General features: G+C 36.5%; 1 protein-coding gene across 16 annotated transcripts in view; it reads left to right on the top strand.

The window, feature by feature from the left end:
- The window catches only part of sipa1 (signal-induced proliferation-associated 1), a 102,570-nt gene that overhangs the window by 32,619 nt on the left and 54,851 nt on the right, over positions 1-15,100 (top strand). For all 16 annotated transcript variants that reach the window (XR_015496559.1, XR_015496557.1, XR_015496558.1 and 13 more), the window contains exon 2: positions 12,189-12,581. The gene's annotated coding sequence lies outside the window, so the exon portion shown is untranslated. The remainder of the gene's footprint in view (positions 1-12,188; positions 12,582-15,100) is intronic.

Below are 15,100 nucleotides of genomic sequence, written 5' to 3'. Positions count from 1 at the left end.
AATTTTAAAAATGCGCATGAAAAACGTATGCGCCTAACTGGGTAGGATAAACTTTTTATTCGATAATAAAAGATGCGCATAAACTGCGATGGAAACACTTTTAACGCACAAACTCCAGCATGCGCATTAAAAAAGGTCATGTGATTTTGTTAAAAGAGATCATGTGATGCTTAAAATGTGTGTGAATGGACAAAACGTCAGGCTGAGCACATTATAAAACATCTGAAATGTTGATTTGGTCATTATAAAACGCCTTACCATTTCAGTATTAGTGTTATTATATTATTAATGACCTCCAGAATCAAGAGCGCCTGTGCTCCGCGTCCGACACCATCAAACGCCACTGCGCGCTCACTGCATATCAGGATTGTCTTCTGAGGCGCATTCATTTAGAAAAGATTGATGCAGCTTCTCCTACTGCGGCAAATGCAGTTTTTACTGTTGATATTTGGCGCCAGTTAATCAGGAAGTGACGATTTTGTTCGCTTTGAGTCGTTGGATGGAAACGATGCTTCATTCGCACAACTTTTATGCAATAATCCAGTTTTGCGCATAAAGTTTATTCGCATTTTTGGATGGAAACAGCTACTGTTACCAGAGGTAGAGGGTGAAATTGAGGTTGAGGCAGAGGAAAGTCAGGAACTTTTTTGTGTGTTTTTTTTTTATTTATGATGGTATAATGTTAGGTACAACTGTTTTGACCTGATGTCCACTACAATGGAAAAAAAAAATACACCTAAAGATTGATGATTTTTTTAAATAATAATTTGATCTCATTAATGGGAGCCTCAAGAACTGTGAAAATATATTTTTTTCTGAAATTTGCAACATAATTCAGGTCTGAAGGGGTTAAATTTATCTCTTTAGGTAATTCTGGATTGTGTGTGGTTTGTTTTTTATTTGTAAGGCAATTCTAAGTGTGATATCAAACGGCTACTGTCTGTCTATACAAATAAAATACAATAAAAATAAAATAAAATACATTTACAAATGCAAATTCTTTCTAATACAGGCTCCATTTAAGTATCACATGACTCAATAATATTTGCATGATTGCCATTAAATCTGTATACTGTGCCACTGTTCATAGGTTTGACCTACATTTGTAAACACAAATCAATTAAGTTAACTTGTTAATTGTCTCTACAAATTTAAGTGGATTGAACATAAAGCATTTAAGTCCCAAAAAAACTCAAGAATTGTGCTGATTTAGCTTATTTTAAATAAGTCAATTTTTAAAAAGTGTATAATCAATAATTTGTTAGTGAATTCATTCATAAAAAAAATTATATAAATGATAACTTACTCTTTTTATTCATTCATTCATTTTCTTTTCCACTTAGTCCCTTTAATAATCAGGGGTTTTCACAGCGGAATGAACCACCAACTTATCCAGCATATGTTTTACACAGCAGATGCAACCCATTTCTGGGAAACACCCATACACTCTCATTGACACACATACACTGCGGACAATTTAGCTTACCCAATTCCACTATAGCGCATGTGTTTGGACTGTGGGGGAAACCGCAGCACACGGAGGAAACCCACACCAACATGGGGAGAACATGCAAACTCCACACAGATATGCCAACTGACCCAGCTGAGCCTTGAACCATATTGAAGAGACAGATGTCTTTAGCGACTTTTACAGTCAAGTAAAAATAAAACTTGTAATTATTTTAATATATATTGGACGCCTGACTATTGACACAACTATTTTTTGATTTATAATGACATCATTTATTATCCTTAATTTTGATTAATAATTCACATTGAATAGATTTATAGTGCAATAGTGAATAGTAATGTTTTATATTTATCTTAGAGGTGTACAATTGAATTTATAAGCATGCAAAATTGAATCTGAGATCAGTCAAACAGAATTAATATGTTAATTCACTTGTAATTATATGTCATTTAATTACGAATGATCAAAATTAGATTTTAGCAATGTGTCTGTAAATTCATTTGCAATCACATGATTACATTTAGGCTGTCCATAACTGCATTAAACTAGTCATATTGAATAAAACTAAATCTCAGTAATAATTTTGATTTAAAATAGAAATTAAGATTTTTTTAAAACAGAATTATACTGTAGATATCATCAACTACAGTATTACTATAGTAAAAATGTAAATACAGGGATTCACCATAGTAATTCTCACTAGTCAGAATTGCACTTGAGAACTCTTTTCACAGGCAACTCATTATGGTAATTGCACCTCATGAATATTTATGGGGGCTTTTAAAAAAAGCGTTGTGGGCAGTGAAGGAGTGCGAGAAAGAGCAGGAGTTTTAACACTGATTTTTAAAGGGGTCTCTGTATCTCTGGAGTTCGCTAGATTCAATTATGAATGGAAATATACTGTAGTAATTTGTTTTACATGGAAAGCGCACAGAGGAATGTTGAATGTGTTGTCTAAATAAGCTTTAAAATGTGTTTGAAAATTGCAAAGAGAAGGAGATCTTTTTTATTGTAATTAATGGGTTTTGCTTTGCATATAATGAAGACTAGGCGGCACGGTGGCTCAGTGGTTAGCACTGTGGCCTCACAGCAAAAAGGTTGCTGGTTTGAGTCCCAGCTGGGCCAGTTGGCATTTCTGTGTGGAGTTTGCATGTTCTCCCCGTGTTGGCATGGGTTTCCTCTGGGTGCTCCGGTTTCCCCCACAGTCCAAACGCATGCGCTATAGGGGAACTGATTAACTACATTGGCTGTAATGTATGAGTGTGTCACATTGTGAGTGTGTATGGGTGTTTCTCAGGTCTGGTTTGTGACTGGAAAGGCGTCCGCTGTGTAAAACATATGCTGGAATAGTTGGTGGAAAACGAATGAATGAATGAACAAATGAATGATGAAAACTATCCTCATTTATTTATTTATTTATTTATTTTACGGGGATGTAAATAAGACGCTCAAAAATGTCATACAGAGTAAACCACTGTACAACAGAAAAATCTGGTCAAGTTCAGATTTAGAATATTTTTTTTTAAATATTAAAAGACGTATTTTAGGATCATATTGCAGCCCAAAAATACTATTATTATTTTTTAATATATATATGATTTTATAATTATCTTTATTGGTATAGCACAGATTTTACAGACAGGAAAGTATGGGGTGCAGAGATAGGGGAAGGATCGGTGAAGGACCTCAAGCCAGGAATTGAACTCGGGTCGCCGTGAGTATCTCAGTGCTATGTGTCCAGGGCCGGCGCGTCCATAGAGGCGACCTAGGCTACTGCTTAGAGACAGCACCCTCAACACCCGCGTCCTCAGTTATGTCCGCGACACCTCCCTCACCCCCCACCGCCTTAGTTATATAATAGAGAGGATGGCGTCCGCGACACCCAGCACCCCATACACCCCCCCCAACTCCCCCCCCCCCCCCCCCTTCAATTTGACAACCGGTCATTTAAGTTTTCACTTTCGGGTTGAGGGCGGCGTGATTGTCCTTTGCCTAGAGTGGCAGTTCAGCTTGCTCCGGCCCTGTATGTGCCGATGCAATAGACCAGGGGTCACCAATCTCGGTCCTGGAGGGCCGGTGTCCCTGCAGGGTTTAGCTCCAACTTGCTTCAACACACCTGCCTGGATGTTTTAAAGTATACCAAGTAAGAGCTTGATTAGCTTGTTCAGGTGTGTTTGATTAGGGCTGGAGCTAAAATGTGCAGGACACCGGCCCTCCAGGAACAAGTTTGGTGACCCCTGCAATAGACACTAGGCTAAATTGAGAATTTCCTTTATTGATAGATGCATAAACCTTGTAAATCAGCTGTTTAGTTGTTTGTAGTTGAGTGGACAGATAAGTATGCATTTATTTTTCCACAAGCCAGCACAAAGCCATTCTGCTTGATTTGTAATAAGACAATTGGAGTTGTAAAGAGAGAAAAAGCAGAACTATAAAATGAAACGCGGACATTTTGAATGCCTTATCAACAAAATACAGATATAAGAGCCGCAAAACTACAACACCTAAAGTTTTCATTACACACCTTTTGTATTTTTCATGTTTGTTTGGAGAGAGGTCTGGATGCAGGCCTGGTGCAGTTGGCCCGTATGCAATGCTTATTAATGCCCACCCAACCCTACCTGTCACAGCGACAACACTAGCTCCATTGAGTGCATTGTGTCTGACATTGCATCTCTATGCAGTGTCAGCTTGCATGGCTGCATCCATGGGTCTAACTTTTATTGTGTTTTGTACAAAAATGCACTTATATTAGTGTTTTTTTGCCACATTTTGCCTTGGATTTAATGTGTTGAATGCAAATGCCACTTTATTTAAAGAAAAATGCATAGTGTTGACTTGTGATGCATGTTCTAGATCAGGGGTGTCAAACTCAATTCCTGGAGGGCCGAAGCCCTGCACAGTTTAGTTCCAACCCTGCTCCAACACACTTACCTGTAGGTTTCAAACAAGCCTGAAGCACTCAATTAGTTTGATCAGGTGTGTTTAATTAGGGTTGGAACTAAACTGTGCAGAGCTGCGGCCCTCCAGGAACTGAGTTTGACACCTGTGTTCTAGATGTTTATTAAAAAACAAGTTGTGTAATACCAGTTGTTCCGGACCTTTGACCTAAATAAAAATTCAGATTTGGACCTTTTAATGTAGACATTTGAGTACTCCTGCACTAGGCTATTGGTGTAGACCTAAAAATATGAATTAATTCAATTCAATGTTCAATGAATTAATTGTCATTCTTGACTCGTTTGTGAGCAGTAAAATATTATAAACATTAATGTAAACACCAAATCAGAATCAGAAAGAGCTTTATTGCCAGGTATGTTCACACATATGAGGAATTTGTTTTGGTGACAGAGCTTTACAGTACAACAGAATGACAGAGACAGGACAAAAAACAGATAATAAATATATTAAAAATCAGAAGTAAGTTATGACTGCAAATATACAAATTGACAAGTATATGTAAAGGTACAGTTTAAGTCAGAATTATGTGCCCCCTCATGAATTTCTTTTTTAAATATTTCCCAAATGATGTTTAACAGAGCGAGGAAATGTTCACAGTTTGTCTGATAATATTTTTTCTTCTGGAGAAAGTCTTATTTGTTTTATTTCGGCTAGAATAAAAGCAGTTTTTAATTTTTTAAACACCATTTTAAGGACAATATTATTAGCCCCTTTAAGCTATATATTTATTTTATTTTATACAATAACTTGCCTAATTACCCTAACCTGCCTAGTTACTCTAATTAAGCCTTTAAATGTCACTTTAAGCTCTATAGAAGTGTCTGGAAGAATATCTAGTCTAACATTATTTACTGTCATCATGACAAAGAGAAATAAATCAGTTATTAGAGATGAGTTATTAAAACTATTATGTGCAGAAATGTGCTGGAAAAAAAATCAGCTCTCCGTTAAACAGAAATTGGGGGGAAAATAAACAGGGGGGCTAATAATTCTGTAATAAAACTGTATATTACTATATACAACGTTATATATGCAGCTGTTATTGTAATGAAAAAAAAGCAAATGTCACATTTGGTTTAAAAAAACTATGCATACTATGACCTTTGACACTAACTGGTTAAACCAAATGTAAAAACTGCATTTATTACACCTAAATTAAAATAAATAATAAGACTTTTTCCCTGAAGAATAAATGTTACAGGAATACTGTGTCCTTGATTCGTTAAACAGCACTTGGGAAATATATGAAAAGGTCTTGAAATTTCACAGGAGGGCGAATAATTTGGCCTTTAAACTGTGCCTGTGTGGCACGATATCCGATCCGAGTAAACTGTAGGTCAGAATAATTTTATTAAAGCGATAGAGATCAGACAATGACATTAATCTACCTCTCCATTCTCCAACAAGCCAAGAGTTAGAGATCCTGAATGAGGCTGTGCGCAGAAATCATGCAGATCTGTCATGATATCTATATTTTGTGGTATGATATATTGCACCAAAATACATTGCGATAAGTGATAATATTGTCTGTTTAAGACCATTTCATGCCACTCATTATATAATATCATCACAATGCAAGTACACTCTTCCAAAGAACACATCAGATTTCATTCTTAATAATATTTTATTTAATTATAGTCATTTTAATAATCAGGCATTGGAGTCAGAATGTGGCGACGCAGTGGTGCTGTCGCCTCACAGCAAGAAGGTCGCTGGTTTGAGCCTCAGCTGGGCCAGTTGGTGTTTAAGTGTGGAGTTTGCATGTTCTCCCTGTGTTTGCGTTTGTTTCCTCAGGGTCCCCCAAAGACATGCGGTGCAGGTGAATTGGGTAGGCTAAAGTGTATGAGTGTGAATGAGTGTGTGTGGATGTTTCCCAGAAATGGGTTGTGGCTGAAAGGGCATCCGCTGTGTAAAAACGTGCTGGAAAAGTTGGCGGTTCATTCCGCTGTGGCGACCCTGGATTGATAAAGGGACTACGCCGAAAAGAAAATGAATGAATGGAATCAGAATGAGGCTGTGATATCTGCTGCCAGATCTATTTTCATTCAAACACACACATGAAAATATACTATAGTAATTTATAGTAAACTTCAATTCAATTCAACTGTTTATTGTCATGTGCACAGTAGAGAAACACGTTTCCCTGAACGATGAGATTCTTACTTTGCCGTCCACAGTGAAGTCATACACACAACATACACATCATACACAGAAGTGACTGAAGTATGAATGTAAAATGTAAGTATATAAATATCTATGAAAGTAAACAATATATAAAACTGATTTCAGTAATGAAACAGATGAAAACAATGTACAGTGGTTCTTAAATTGTGCTTATTATGCAAAAAGTGCCTAGTGCAATTGGCTTATGTGCAAAAAATAGTGCAAACTGGGATGGAGAATGTAGTGTTGTACTGAGCAGAAAAAGAGACTGTTGTGTGCGTTGGGTATCTGTTTAGAAGTCTGATAGCTGATGGGAAGAAAGAGTTCTTGAGTTTGGCAGTCCTTTATCTCACACTCCTATACCTCAGCCCTGAGGGTAGGAGTGTGAATAATCTGTATTGTGGGTGAGTGGGGTCTTTCAGGATGGAGGCAGTTCTCTTGTGGACTCTGTGATGGTAGATCGTCTGCAGAGAAGGCAGTGGGGACCTGATGATCTTCTCTGCAGTCCTCACCACTCTCTGCAGACGTTAAAGTTTATTAAGCTCATGTTGCATGTAGGCCTGTCACAATAATCAATATATGGACTTACACACATGATCACATGATAAACACTATAATGTTTTAACCATACTGACACTGACACCTCCAATGACACCCGCAATCAGCTAAAATTGTGGTAGAATTGTTTTTTTTATGTATGGGTGATTCATATTGCATCGCCAAAAGTGATTGAGCTCATGATCATGTGTTGTGCGATGAGTCCATATATTGATTATTGTGACAGGCCTACATGCAACATGAGCTTAATAAACTTGGCGGTGCGTGCTTTATGAGTACTTTCCGATGTGTTTGGTGAAGTTTGCAGGAAGCCCCTATTGTGCAGGTCAGCTGGGTGGATGTGGTCTGATCTACACCATAGTCTGCGTGCTATTTTTGACTGAGAGGAAGTGCATAAAAATGAAAACCATCGTACCTTAGCAACCACATCGTGTTTTCGCTGACATTTAGGCCTTGCGATACTTATTTCTTACATTTTTTGTTAGACATGGGAATCATTCGCTTGCTACTATTGAACTTCCTACATTGTTTTTTTTTTCTTTTTTTATTGAACATTTTGATTTTGAACAAAGCCCGAGATCCACCCAACACAATATGTAAAATAAAAATAAAAACAGTAATGCTGTAATAATAAGTACAAAATCCGGATTGAAAGATACATGATGCAGTCTCTCTCATATTTGACCAAAATTTTACAGTTTTTTTTTTTTTTACTGCCTCCATTTATTTTGGCATTCCAGACTAATAATGTCCAGTAGATCAGTTGGAGCAGATGGATTTCAGAATTGTTTTTTTTTTGCAGCAGTCAGAACAACTGACAGAGTCCTTTTTTGGTTGATGGATAAGGAGAGTGATGAATCGTCCAGCATAAGAAAAAAGCAATGGGTCGCATTGGATCTGAGTTTCCAGTAGTTCTGATAAAAAAGTCTCGTACTTTTTTTTTTTTTTTGGGTGCGTGTTTAAACAGACATATACACATTATTATTATTATTATTATTATTATTATTATTATTATTATATATTTATTATTATCATTATTATTATGATTATTGTTATTATTATATTATTATTATTATTATTAAATTTTATATTATTATTATCATTATTATTCTTTTTATTATTATTATAATATATATATTTTTTATTATTATTATCATTATTAATATTATTATTATTATTATTATTATTATTATTATTATTATATTTTTATTATTATTATCATTATCATTATTATTATTTTTATTATTATTATAATATATTATTATTATTATTATCATTATTATTATTATTATTATCATAATTTTTATTATTTTTATTATTATTATCATTATTATTATCATTATCATTATTATTATTATTATTTTTGTTATTATTATTGTCATTATTATTATTATTGTCATTATTATTATTATTATTATTATTATCATTGTTATCATCATCATCATTATTATTATTATTATTATTATTATATTTTTATATTATTATCATTATCATTATTAATATTTATTATTATTATTATTATTATTATTATTAATATTAATAGTTTTATTATAACAACATCTAAACATCTTGCTGGGTTTTCTTTTAAACACAACACATTTTATCTTAAATGAGCCTAAAAAGTCAGGAAAGAAATTGAATGCTTTTATTGTAGATGTGTGCATTTTTAAAGTGACACCCGTTTATTTACAGTGAAACAGCTCTATATGATCAGATTTAGGGAGGTATCCCTTATTTTAGCCTCCCAATATTGACAGGTATGGTTTAAATAGGAATATCTTGTTATCATATTTAAAATGAGAATAATCTGGCGACATGTTCAGAACTTAAATATAAAATAGTTTAGCTTGTATACTTTAGAAAAAGTCCAATAGTGTAAAAAAATAAATATAACTCAAAATGCCCTAAAAATGATAAAAATAACAATAAAATAGCTAAAAACTATCAACTTTAAAGTGTTTAAATATAGAAATATCGATGTCATTATATTTAGAATAAGAATCCTTTGATGTATCGTCTGATGTTCTGAACGTTCTATTCAGCATTCTTTTTTTCGATTTTAAATCCAGCCTGCTTTAACAGCTCTGTAAACATCTCAGTTCTGTTTGAGGCACATTTGGCTACATTTTAATTTGTTGGTTTCTCTAGAATGCTGGATTAGAGATTGTTAATCTTTTTTTTATTTTTGGAGTGGGTAAAGCAGCTGTGTGGGAGCTGTGGCCTGTGCTGACCTGCAGGCAGATGCTTGTGTCATCCACACACTGCTCAGGGAAGGTTAACACATTTTCAGAGAGTTCACTCGCTAAATGGAGCTAGATTACGTGTTTGGAGGCAAACAGAACCTAAACACGCAGAAACAGGAATAGATTGATAACGTACTGCCAGTTTTTTTATGACTATCATTTAAATGAAGGTGCCATTAGGAGGTACTGCCATCTTGATACTGGTATTTCACAGTAATTTAGTGTAGTATTTAATCTTTTAACATATACAGTTGAAGTCAGAATTATAAGACCTCCTGTGTATTTTCCACCCCAATTTCTGTTGATTTTTCAACACATTTCTAAACATAATAGTTTTTTAAATATCTCTAATACTGATTTCTTTTCATTTTGCCATGATGACAGTAAATAATATTTGACTAGATATTATTCAAGACACTAGTATTCAGCTTAAAGCAACACTTCACTAGGTGAATTAGGGTAAAGTTAGGGTAATTAGGCAAGGCATTGTATAACAGTGGTTTGTTCTGGAGACAATCCAACACAAATATTGCTTAAGGGGGCTAAAAATTAGGGATGCACCGATACCAGTATCGTACTCATATCGTACATGAAATGCCATACACCTTTCCAACTCAACAGTATTTTACACATGGATATGATTTGTTGTCCTGCCTGACTTCAAATAATGTATTATATTAATAGCTTAGTCCTTACATTATTAACAAATCGATACTAAAGAATAAACCGAATATGAGAGTAAGCGTGTTTATAGCAGTTTGTTAAGATAAAATCGCTTAAAACATTTTAATATTTTACAGAAAGTAGTCAAAGTTTGCATAGCCAATTAACTTATCCACTCACGACTCTACCATGTAGTTACACTTTTAGATTACCTGACCTGCGGATTAATGGGAGGACTCGCGAATATAAAATAATTGGTAATCGATAAGGTCTATTGATTTACTGGGTTATCAACAGTGTGTGCATGTTTTTGGCTTGGAATAGCTTTCTGTTAAAGATGTTTGTGTTCATCCTTGCTACAGGTAAAAAATGAAACCTCCTTTCAAATTAGTCAACCCAGGCTCATTCTGGAAACTTAGCCCCGCGAATGTTTCTGGAGAGCGTTAAATATGTCCCGGGAGGTACGTATTTGTGCAGTTTTTGTTCTCGCGAATCTGCGAGAGGCCCGCGCTGTTCTCGCGTAAAAAGTCAAGCGACCGTCTGTCCGACTGACTGAATGACTGAACGATTGATTGATTGGACGGCCAGCCAATCGGCCGACCCGACCACCCTCCTCCTCCTTCTTCCGTAAACCCAAGTGACGATTTACGAAAGCTGTCCAGAATAAGAAAAGCCCTCGTCTGATTTTGACCGTGTTTTCGGATTTCACCACATTCTCGCCCCGTTACGAACTCGTTCGCTTTATTTTTTGGATTCTGTTTTTTGTCTTACCTGATTTCTGGAAGCGATCTTTCCTGGACTCGAACCCGGTCATCGCCGCGGCCGGCTCCTCCTCCTCCGGGCCTCCACTCCGCCGACGTAACCGGACAAGCTGGTTGCGGCGGGAAAGCCCTCCACATGGAGGTGAGCCGGCGAGTGCGAAGAAGAGGAGCGACGTCACACCGCACCGTAGCGTTCGCTTGAAAAAACGAAATGTAGCCATACGTACCTACGGCCACGCATATCGCGGTCTCCAGAAATGTCCGCGGGGCTACGTTTTCAACGGGCTACGGGTTGAAATTAGTTGCACTTTCATTAAAACCAAATCTAAGAAGTATCGGAATCGGTACTCGGTATCTGCGAGTACACAAATGAAAGAACTCGTACTTGTATCGGTTTGTAAAAAGTGGTATATAATATTGACCTTAAAATGGTTTATATAAATTAAAAACTGCTTTTATTCTAGCTGAAATAAAACAAATAAAACTTTCTCCAGAAGAACAAATATTATCGGAAATACTGTGAAAATTTCATGAATCTGTTAAGATCATTTGGGAAATATTTGAAAATGATTAAAGACCATACAAATGAAGATACATCATTCAGTTCAAGTCATTTTCTCACATAACACATTAATGCTTATTAAAGCTACCAAAATAAATATTGTATTGTTTTTATGTTAAATATTGTATTGTTTTTATGTTAATATTCCTTGCACGTGTAACATGTTTACAAAATTCACTACCTCTAAGCTGCTACTTTGCACTTTGGACTTTTGCCATACTGCACCTAATTGCACTACAATAAATACCTCAACTTGGTCATATTCTGGAACAATAGGATATATGGTAATTGTTCACAGTTTATTATTGTCTATTTATTCAATTTATCTTGTACTATATTAGTTAAATGTTTAGTTTATGTCTAGTGTGTGTCATATTTTTGTTTTTAAATTGCACATTGGAGTATGGGAGAAACGCAATTTCAGTCTGCTGTGTAATGTGCTGTTGCATAGTTTGATTGACAATAAAGTTGACTTGACTTGACTTGACTAGTGAGGACGGGTTTCATTTGCTGAACTCCACATAGAAATACAAACTGGCCCAGCCGGGACTCAAACCAGCAACCGTCTTGCTAATCCACCGTGCCACCATGTATTTTTTGCTTTTGCTAAAAATATACCTGTGAAAAAAAAAGAGGTTTTGTGCTCCATGGCCGCATATACTGTACTACAGTGCCTATAAATGGCACATCAGAATTAATGCACCACCCACGACAGAAACTATAACGCCATTCACCAAAAACGCTATTTATGTAACCCCTATTATTATGCACAAGCTAATAATAGTCTATTTGTCATTGTGTTTCAGGAATCCAGCGGAGGATGCAGCCGTGGTCTCTGAGGACGCAGGGTTTGTGGTTGGCCATGAACGGAGAGTCAATAAGAGGTGTACCTGACTCACAGTAAACCAGACGTCAGCCAATCCACATACAATCTGCCTGCTGGGGTTCGGCCTTTGACATTATGACGAGAGCACTGTTGCGTTTTATAATCGAAGATGCTTAACGAGAGACTGGACTCATCTCTGGAGCCGCTGCGGCTTTCATTTCAGCTCTGCACTCCTGAAGATTTCTGTTAATGAGGAAGCTGTGGGACGGAGCTCTGCTGGCAGTGCTGGAGAATCTTAGTGTTCATGGCTAGAACAGAAACATTTGTGTGCATCGACATTCGTATTCCCTCCAGAACTGCTGACCAGTGTTGGGTACGTTTGTTTGTTTGTTTGTTCATTCTCCCCGTGTTGGCGTGGGTTTAATCCGGGTGCTCCGGTTTCCCCCACAGTCCAAACACATGCGCTGTAGGGGAATTGGATGAACTAAATTGGCCGTAGTGTATGAGTGTGTGTGTGAATGAGAGTGTATTGGTGATTCCCAGTACTGGGCATCCGCTGCATAAAACATATGCTGGAATAGTTGGCGGTTCATTCATCTGCGGCAACCCCAGATAAATCAGGAATGAGTGTTTGTTTGTATTTACTGTCCTCCTTACAGAAAAATAGTGTTGCAGCACGTTCAAAATGTTGTCACTCGATAAAATGGGCATTATCAGTGGTTATCAGCTGATAGATATGGGACAGTAGGGGCCTGGTAGGCTCAGAAGGCTGTTATCATCCATCTATATGGTTAATCAGCTTTATTAATAGAGAAGACTCCAGAGCCAGATCTGTTTCTACATTACCGTGATGGTTGGGTTTAGGGTTGGGGTAGGGGTTTACGTTCATTCATTCATTCATTCACTTTCTTTTCAACTTAGTCCCTTTATTAATCTGGGGTCACCACAGTGGAATGAACCGCCAACTTATCCAGCATATGTTTAACGCAGCGGGTGCCCTTCCAGGCCCATCACTGGGAAAAGGGTAGACGTCAAATTAATGGGAAGTTTAATAAATAACATAAATATTTCTTGTTAACTTTCGGCTGCAGCCGTATGTGATCTATAGCTGACTAACCATATGAATGGATAATAAGAGTCTTCAGAACCTACCAGCAGGTGCAGAAGGCCCTACTGGCCCATAGTAGGTATGGCCCATATGTAAAATATGACATTTTCTACCCATTTAGTGTGTGTTTGTGGTTTAGTTGACTTCCACTGCAGAAGTATAAGCCTTCGGGCCAACAAAGAAGAGAAAGCTAGTGCATTAAGAAGACCTGCTGGTTGTAATTTAATTACTTGACTCAAACCTATAAATCTATGATTAAGCAATATAGAATATAAATGAAACTCCTAATTCTTCAAATCTAGTTAGAGTTGAACAAGAAATCTAGTTAGAGTAAACATTTTACAGTATTACTTAACATTTAAACACTATATTTTTGTCAACATATTTCTAATCATAATAGTTTGAATAACTCATTTCTAATAACTGGTTTCTTTTCTCTTTGTCATGATGACAGCACATAATATTTGACTAGATATTTCTCAAGACATTAGTATTCAGCTTAAAGAGACATTTAAAGGCTTCACTAGGTTAATTAGGGTAAAGTTATGGTAATTAGGCAAGTCATTGTATAACAGTGGTTTGTTCTGGAGTCAATCTAAAACAAATATAGCTTAAGGGAGCTAATAATATCAACCCAGGCTCATTCTGAAAACAGTAGTCCCGTGGACATTTCTGGAGAGCGTGAAATACATCCCAGAAGGAACGTATTTTTGTCGTTTTTTTTTTTTTTTGAAAGAGATCGCTGTGTGTGCTTTTTCGCATTTCAAATGTCTCTCGCGATTGCCATTCGCGCTCACGCTGTTCTTGCGTAAACCCACTAGAAGCCGCTGTCGATCGACTGAATGATTGACTGGGCGACCGGCCAATCGACCAACCCACTCTTCTCCTTCCCTAAACCCAACCAATTTTACAGATTGACCCGCCAACCCACTACCTCCTTTAAACCCAACCGATTTACAAAAGGCTTCCAGAAAAAGAAAAGCCCTCGTCTGATTTACCTCATTCTCACCCTGTTATTCACTCATTCTTTTTATTTTTTGGATTCTGTTTTTGTCTTTCCTTAATTCTGGAACTGCTCTTTCCTGGCCACGAATCCGGTTGTCGTCATCTTTGTCAACTCCTCTCTGCGTGTCAAGGCCGCCGACGTACATGACAAGTTAACTGGACTAACTGGTTGCGGCGGGAACGCCCTCCACACGGAGGTAAGCGGTCAGCCGGTAAGCGCCAAAAGGAACGGGGTCATACCACCCCCTAGCGTTCGCTTAGAAAATGACATGCAGCCAAACGTACCTCCGGCTACATAATTCGCGGTCTCCAGAAACGTCCGCGGGAATACGTTTACAGAATGAGCCTGGGTTGTTTAATATTGATCTTAACCCTTAAAGACTTAGAGGTATTTTGTGGGCACCTAATGAGCCTATATTATTATTTTTTTTTAAAGCAGTTTTATTTTAGCAGTCAGCCTCAAGTGTCATATATTATTTTAAACAGGAGAACCTGAAGTTTTAATTTGTATCATTTAAAGGTCCAGTCTAAAATATTTTTGGTCCAAAAACATATGAACAGACAGAAAATATTCCAGAAACGGTTTTTAAAAAAGTGGCATTTTCTAGTTATTACAAACAAAACCTTATGAAGTTTTCTTTAGAAATACATGCTATGATGTTTTATACTTCCAAAATAAATTTTGTCCACATCCACCATTCCCTTAGCAAGTTATAGCAATTTATTTCAATGTTATTCCAAGGCGTTTTTCAATAGGAAAAAAAAATGCATTTATTTAC

This window comes from Danio rerio, chromosome 7 (genome assembly GCF_052040795.2).
Source record: "Danio rerio strain M-AB ecotype USA chromosome 7, GRCz13ab, whole genome shotgun sequence".
NCBI classification, from domain to species: domain Eukaryota; kingdom Metazoa; phylum Chordata; class Actinopteri; order Cypriniformes; family Danionidae; genus Danio; species Danio rerio.
This window is presented reverse-complemented; position numbering and strand designations above follow the sequence as displayed.